Source organism: Cyprinus carpio, chromosome A1, assembly GCF_018340385.1.
Source record: "Cyprinus carpio isolate SPL01 chromosome A1, ASM1834038v1, whole genome shotgun sequence".
Taxonomy (NCBI): Eukaryota; Metazoa; Chordata; class Actinopteri; order Cypriniformes; family Cyprinidae; genus Cyprinus; species Cyprinus carpio.
Window position 1 is genome coordinate 387,589 of NC_056572.1, and position 8,440 is coordinate 396,028.

The 8,440-nt window shown below is 34.4% G+C and overlaps 1 protein-coding gene across 6 annotated transcripts in view; it reads right to left on the reverse strand.

The window, feature by feature from the left end:
- rbm47 (RNA binding motif protein 47) overlaps window positions 1-4,504 on the reverse strand; it is a 24,716-nt gene extending 20,212 nt beyond the window's left edge. For 3 of the 6 annotated variants that reach the window (XM_042773986.1, XM_042773922.1, XM_042773496.1), the window contains exon 1: window positions 4,243-4,503. The gene's annotated coding sequence lies outside the window, so the exon portion shown is untranslated. Of the gene's footprint in view, window positions 1-4,238 lie in introns of all 6 variants that reach the window. The other 3 variants (XM_042773562.1, XM_042773701.1, XM_042773438.1) reach the window with 3 other exon arrangements.
- Between the last annotated feature and the right edge of the window lie 3,936 nt (window positions 4,505-8,440).

Genomic DNA, 8,440 nt, shown 5'->3' on the forward strand with positions numbered 1-8,440 from the left:
CTGTTCATCATACAATACAACCATGCCTCTTCAGAAGACTTGGATTAAGCGGTGATTCATATGGATTACTTTTACAATGTATTTAAATGAACAGAGAGCAATCTCCCGGGTTTCATTAAAAATATCTTTATTTGTGTATCAAAGATGAACTAAAGTCTTACAGTGTGTAAAGGTCACACTTTAGTTTGGGGACCAATTCTCACTAACAATTAGCTATGACTTTTGCCTCAATAAACTTCTAATTTACTGCCTATTAATAGCTAGTAAATTTAGGTATGGGGTAAGATTACTGGATCTAAAATATGGTCATGCAGATTATAAGTAATAAACAGCCAATATGCTAGTAGAATGCATGCTAATAAGCAACTAGCTAATAGTGAGAATTGGTCCCCAAAATAAAATGTTACCTGTGTAAATAATGACAAAACTTTAAATTTTTGTGAAATGTTTCTTTAACTACTGCAGGCTGTCTCTGTTGCTAATATTGCCTCAGATCATCAACTCTAAAAATGATTGACTTTCAGCCAAGTAACTGCTTTTTCTCACTGCACATCGATTAAAGGTTCAGACAAAACTAAAACCAAGTTCACACTTTATTTTAAATAATGATGCAATGCATTATTTATTAATGTTCAGTGAAAAGTGTTTAATTGTTTGTACTAGTTTGTTTTTCTGGTTGAAAAACCATCATTGAAGGTCTTAGTGGAAAGACAGGGTGTACTTACAGAAAAGGAAACATTTGTAAGTTTGTGAGTCTTCAGTATCAGTGCAAGAGGAATGAGATGTTTTAAAGAGTTACATTTAAAGAAGACTAGGGACCATTACGTTCTCTCACCCCTTCATTCCACACATAAACACACTATAGCACATTTACTGGTAATGTTATTAATATGCATGTACTATATATCAGTACTCACACACCAGTGTTGATTTGTCCTGTTTTGGATTTAATGGTAACACCTTACAATAAGGTTCATTAGTAAACATTAATTAACTACTTTAGTTAACATTAACTAAGAATGAACAATACTTCTACAGCATTTATTAATCAATGTTAATTAATGGTATGTAATGTAATGTTAATGTTAACAAAGATGAATAAATACTGTAATACATGTATTGTTCATTGTTTGATCATGTTATTTAAAACATTAACTAATGGAACCTTATTGTAAAATGTGATCAGGTTTAATTAAGGGGGCCTATTATTACTCACTACAACAAAGAAAAGAAGAAAGGGGAGAGAGAGAAGTGTGTAATGAAGCGGCATAAAAGCATTAGCAAGACAGAGAGAAATTGAGGGACTTGATTCAGACATGCAGAACTTGTGTCACTAAGGAGACTAGTGTGTGTGTGTGTGTGTGTGTGTGTGTGTGTGTGTGTGTGTGTGTGTGTGTGTGTGTGTGTGTGTGTGTGTGTGTGTGTGTGTGTGTGCGCGGCACACGGTAGGATATCTCAAATTAAGTCTTTGGTCTAAAAGAGCTCCTCCCCTCAGGAGTCACTATTAATCAAAGTAGGAGAACCATGCTGAACACACACACACACACACACACACACACACACACGGCTCTTGTAGTCTGTCTATAGAGACAGTGTAAGAATGCATTCATTGTGAAGTGAGGGTATTTGGTGTTTGTGAGGGAGAGAGATGAGAAGAAAAGCAGAAGGGAGAGAGAGGAGATCCTGTTTCACTCACTCTCTCTCTCTCTCACACACACACACACACATATACACATACACACTTGTCCAGATGTCTGTCAGGGTTAAAGTCATGCTGAGGAGGTCACATGATCAGTCATATGATTTTAAGAAAACAGAAAGAGAGGTGACCTGTCTTGATGGTTCTCTTTTTCCTTCTTTATATTTAATATCATGTCTACAAGAAGTCAGAAAGGCTGACTGAAGTGCTGAAGGTGGATGAATAAGATATGTGTGTTTCCCACAAAGAGGAAACAAAACTACTGAGTCAATAAAAGATGTAGAATTGAGAAATGTCCCTTAACCTTACAATTCTATTCAATTTAGAGTTTTTGGGGATCAAGAAATGAAAGCGGCTGACTGATTTTAAGTGTTTGTTTGTAAGTTTGTTAGTTTAGAAAGAAAGACATTTTGAGAATAAGACTGGACGATATAGCAAAAAAACAACAACCTTTTTTCAATCTTTTGACAAATATTGACCGCTCAATTTAAATTTTTTGTCATCAGACGGAAGGAAGATTTTTAAGAATTTTATTTTTATGCAGCAATATAACAATAAACAGTAACAAAAAGCTATAATTATTAACTTATATTTTTCAATATTAAATTAAAATATCTGCATTCATGAAAATGCTATAGAGACATTTTTGAGTGATGACACATCACAACAGAGTTGTGAATCAATTCGTTGAACTAATTCACGGAAAATAACCAAACGCTGCAACTTTACAAGGATTTTTGCTCTGTCTTAATGGTAATACCTATCAAATATTCAAAATTTTGAATCAGTTAATTAAAACAGAAAGTATAAACTGATTGACAGAAACTAACTGATCTCAACTACTCTATCACTATTTCTGCTTCTGAAGTTTAAATCAGAGATACAAGTAAAGCATCTCTGTCTCAACATTCTCTCTCACAATTCATGAGACAAAAATTATGAAGTCTTTAGGAATTTTTATCGCCAAAATAAAAATTACATTAAAAATATTTGAATATTTACAAGATGAATGAAAGTGAAATGCATATAAATTGGACATATGGACCTGAATATGCTGCCTTCTGAGAATCAGATAAGCAGCTGGAGTCAGAGAAAACTGGTTCAAGTCAGAGCCACACATCAGATTTCAAACACACACACACACAAGTGTATGCACTATAGGGCCCCTAAAGGTCTGTCACCAAATAAACATGCCTACACATTTAACAGATGCGGTATTTAGAGTAACAACAGAGAATCACATGACCACTGAGACGCACACACACACAGAGGCAGGTTGTCTTTTCTTTGTACTTCACCTCAGTGTAATTTTTCTGTAGTTCTTCATTTAATTTCTTTTAAACTACATCCCCCACAATGCACAGCCACAGCGGGTCGTCTCTCAAGACCACTGACCTCCTTACCCCCTACATGAAACAACCCATTCAAAGGCACTCACAGACATTTACCTAGATATCTAAATAGGGACTGATACTATGATTTTTATACAAAGATATTAAAATTACTACTGCTACTGACTACTACAACTAATAGAAAACGTTTCGCAATTTTAGAATAAAAAATGACTTATTTATGAATCATTTTTCCAATTGAAAAAGTCCCTAGTTCTCCACAAAGGGAGGTTTTGTATGATTTAGCTCACTTCTCTGGGTAAAATTATACCTTAAGTACAGTTAAGTAAACAAACCCACCCACACGCACGTTTAACTAGTTATCTAGCTATTCTTCTTACATAAAGCTAATTATAATTGCAACAAACTAACTCTTACCCTAAAAGATACATTTGTGCATGTCATACAGTATATGAGTCATTTTTACCTTTAAAGATTATTTCAGGCATTCCTAAAGTGAGGTTTTTATCAGATGTAGCTACATTTGGAGATTATTTTGGAGACTAAGCTGAAGCTGAGGCACTTCCCTCTTACATGCATCAGGACTTCATTTCCACATATTGTTGATAGAAAAACAAGGTTCTTCTGCTCTAGAAAAAAAATATTTGCTTATGAAACATTGATTAATCTTTAAAGTGAAGTGTGTGTCTTGTTCGTTCATGTTGTGCCATTCCCCTTTGGAAAAAAGTACACGTCTACACTCACTACACTGAGTATGCAAAGTCTTACTCTACATTGGCTAGAACGGGCCTTGACGTCTCTCAGTAGTTTTTATTTGTGTGTTTTTCTCTTAGATTGAGCCATCTCATTGTCAGAAACCTGATTCTCTCACACACACTAAATTATAGCACCCCCCCCTGAGAGCAGTTACACAACACACACACACAAAAGACCAGCAGAGCAACTTTCAACACAGTTTTCGCAACACCTTACAACTGTAAGATGGAAAAGAGAAAGAAAAAGGGAGGTAGGGAAAGAGAGAGATATGTCAATTTAATTCTATGAAAATAAATAAGGTCAGAGGGGAGAATTTGATCGCTGGACCATCTGTGAGAAGATGACACACAGAGAACAAGGAAGGAAAACAGACAAAACATAAGACACTGATGGAGAGAATCACAAAAAGACATGCCTGAGAATGTACGCACCTACCTGCGCTTTTAAGTAGCTGTCAAAGAGAATCTGTGTGTTGCATTAATCAAAGGCACAGCTGATCAGCCACATTCATCCCTGTTTCTCTGTATTTCACCCGTTGTCGTGTCTGTGCTCACAGGTCGTGACAGTCCAGAGTGATCAAGAAACTTTTAAGTTTCTCTTCTTTTTCTCTTTTGGTTTCTGTCTCCAAACTGTTTCACTTCCCCGTCCCTGCTGTTCATTCCCCTGCTTGTCTCCTTCACTGGCAAGGAGGAGGAGGAGGAGGGAGAGAAAACGAGGGAGACCGGGTGAAGAGAGAGAGAGAGAGAGAGAGAGAGAGAGAGTAATTAGCATCCGTCTCTGTACCTGCCTCTCACTGACATAATCTTCACATTCCTCTGCTGTGAGGAGAAAAAAAAATTAACAAAAAAACCTATAGAAATACTGGACCAGTCTGAAATGCCAAAGGTCAAAAACTAACTTTTCATTAAAACTACATAAGGAATTCAAACTCTTCAGATACTGATGAAAAGAAAGAGTGTGCGTGCGTGTTGGTCTATGTCTACAGCAGTACCAGGAAATGTTTAGTCTCACATCTTTCTCACCGGGCTGGTCCGAGCAACCTGTTCCTTTCTCTGTGTGTGTGTTTATGTGTGTGCGTCTCAGAAACTCACCAAACCAGAATGCTTCCAGCCTCTCGGATTGGAAACGCTATCCCTCCCTCAACCTGGAGACAGGCCAGAGCAGCATTCCACACACACACACACACACACACACACACACACACACACACACACACACACACACACACACACACACCCTTACAAATATCAGAGCTCACCATCCCATTGGGTTTCCCAATCCCAATCCCAATCGTTATGCAATAAAGGCCTCAAAGTGAAACAAAGATGAACACATACTCTGTTCCTCATAGACCTCTGGGAATGTTTGAATGAAATTGAAAAAAAAAAAAAAAAAAAAAAAAAAACTTTCCATCTCCAAAATAACTATTTCACCCAGTTTACTGACCTCTAGCTGGTGTGTGTTTGTGCTTTTTAAATTAAATGAATTCATGAAATGTGGTCATACACAATGGTTTTTTTGAAGGTCATGTCCACAATAAATTTGTTAGAAATAAATAACACTTAATAAATAACCCACAAAAATTTAAATTATCATTTCTCGTTATAAACTTGCAGTTAACACTTTATTTTATTGTGACATAGTTGTTACATACACTTACTGTAGTAATAATGGTAAATTATGCATATTTAGAATCCATTAACCCAAAACCAAATCCTAACCCTGTAGTAAGTACAATTAGTTCATTAATATGTAGTTAATTAAAATAACTGACTAAGAAAGATATAAGAATTAAAAAATATATATATATACTTAAAATATGTATATGTATTTATTTATTTATTTACCATTCAATAAAAATCAATACTTCCGAACTTGCAAACTTGAAGTTGTAAATAAAAGATTATCGGAGCACGCTTCAACAAGAAAATATGTTCAGTGTTGAGTTCAAAGTGTACCATATCTTTGTACAAAACCATTTTTTTCTTTTCTTCTTTTTTCAGTGTACAGAATTGAAACAACTGAACAACTTGAAGTTTCATTTTTGGGCGAACTACCTCTTTCATATCATTCATTAATATATGCCATCATCTTCCCAGGCAAACAAATAGTTCATCTAATAACTATAGTCACTGATTAAAATGGTTAACTTAACCATAGATTCCCTTAACTCGGCTGAAAACAATAATAAATGAACCAACCCCCATGTGTGAAATACAAGTCTCTGAGAAGAGTTCTATTTATTCTCACACACAGAAACTCCTTTCATACAATCAATGCATTCAACACACCTTCTTCTCTCTCAACAGAGAGACAATGCAAAGAGAAAACAAGACAGCAAGAGAGAGAGATCAGAAACACTTCCTCAATGCTGGACATGACAAAGGCTTGCAGGTGAATTACACATAGGTAAAAGCAGTAGGAGTGGACAAAATGGCATGCCTCATCTCTGGTTGCAGAGTCACTATGCACTAAAGTGACACAGCAAAATCAACATGAACTAGACCAAGAATGTTTATTATATTATTTTATTACATTTTTTGAGTGATATTGCTATGGAAGCCTTTTCCAGCCTCAAAGTGAATAATAATAATAAAAATACAAATAAAATATATATATATAAAAAAAAAACAAATGACATGTTAGTCTAGTATTGTACTTTTCATTTACTGTAATATGAGGGGGAAGTTGAAAGTTGCATTACAAAAATAAATGAATACAGTCAAACAGTTATCTGAAGCCGGATGTGCAGGCATGATGCAGCTGAAACAAAATGATAAGTGAGATATACTAAATATATATATTCATCTGAACATAAAGGCAGGTGGAGAGAAAAATAAATGAAATATTCAAAGGAAAAGGAGAGAACATGAGAACATGTGGTAGGGTCAGCATGTTTTAATGAGCAGTTTTTGTTCTGAGAGACTCTGACCGTTAGAATGTTAATCTGTTTAAAGCCAATCACACTCCTGTCTGAAGAGGGGGAGTACAATCACACACTCTCTCCCACACACACACAAACACACACACACTCATTAACATGCAGCCCAAAAACATACACACAATAGGCCATTTGCAGGCCCAAAACATACATACACCACCACCTCAACCCAAAACACATACACACCCAGAAAAAAATATTTATTGCTCTGAGGTGCTTCAGTAGATCAAGCTTAATGGAGTTTTCATTTAAGTTTCATTTACTCTATACCATTCTAAAGTTTTGGGTCGGTAAGTGTTTTTAACATTTTTTGAAAGAAGTCTCTGGTTCATCAAGGCTGCATTTATTGCAATAAAAATACAGTGCAAACAGTAATTTTGTAAAACACTGTTGCATTTTAAATTAATTTCTGTGATCCCAAAGATTCAATCTGAGCAGCCATAACTCCAATATGCTGATGCACAAGAAATATTTGTTACTTATCACAGTTGAAAAATACTTTTTTTTTCAGGGATATTTGATGAAAAAAAAGGTTGAAAAGAACAGCAACTATTTTTAATTAAAGAAAAAATCAAAAATAAACATTATTGCAATGTTTATTATTTCATAAAGTTCTCAAATGCACATTATTAAAACACAGTTTAACATGTTGCTAAAGATTTGTTATTTGTGAATAAAAAAATAAAAATAAATAAACATTATTGTATCATTATACATGTCCTTACTGTCACTTTTGATCAACTTAATGTATCTTTGATATTTAAGAGTATTCATTTCTTTGGTAGAAAGAAATGAAATTCTAAAATTCCGTAGGAGAAATGAAAATTAAATGAGATCTCAAATGTTTTTATTTTGAGTTCATTAGTTTGAAATTGAGGGGCAATTGTTTAAATTCATATTGAAATCTTTGTGAGTTTTTTACTTTTGATTGCAGAAACTGGTATTTTGGAATAACTTCAAATTTATGACACTGGAGAAATCTAATGTGAAATCTGGGGTAAATTAAAAAAAAAAAATCAGGCGACTTTTGCAAAATTGTCAAATTTCTTTGTATTTAATAACAATGCTGTCTACAAAATATTTAGATATTTAGAAATATTGGACAAAGTGTCTGTTGAATTATTAAATTTAAGCTATTTTTCAGTCCTCATCATTGTACATTTCCCAAATTCACATTTTTATATTTTTATTAAAACACAGTTTAAAATGTTGCCAAAGATTTGTGATGTGGATATCAACTCTACATTTACCACAAACTTTCCCACTTTAAGAAAAGATGAACAAAGTGGCAAAGAGTATATTTTGACTGTATGAGGGTGACCTTGTCCTCTGGCTGCACTTTTGAACAAAACTGTTATCAAAGCTGTTCCCTCTTTGTCTCACCCTTACACAGATCTCATGCATATAACTCTGTACTCTCAAATCCCATACACTGACTCACCCAAGATGGGCATATCACAGAATCTCAATTCATAACCAAGAAACTTTAATGACTTCACAATAAGATTCACACCTTTATGACTAAATGAAGTCTGATTTTGTCCACCAGACTATAAATCAACTACAAAAATTAAATGCAGTAAAATAGATGTAATCTGCAATACTGTCTAAAAAGTACATTTACAGAGAAACAGCAATACTGTGTTAAAAAATAAACTTACAAGTAAACTTAGTAATGTCACCTGCAATACA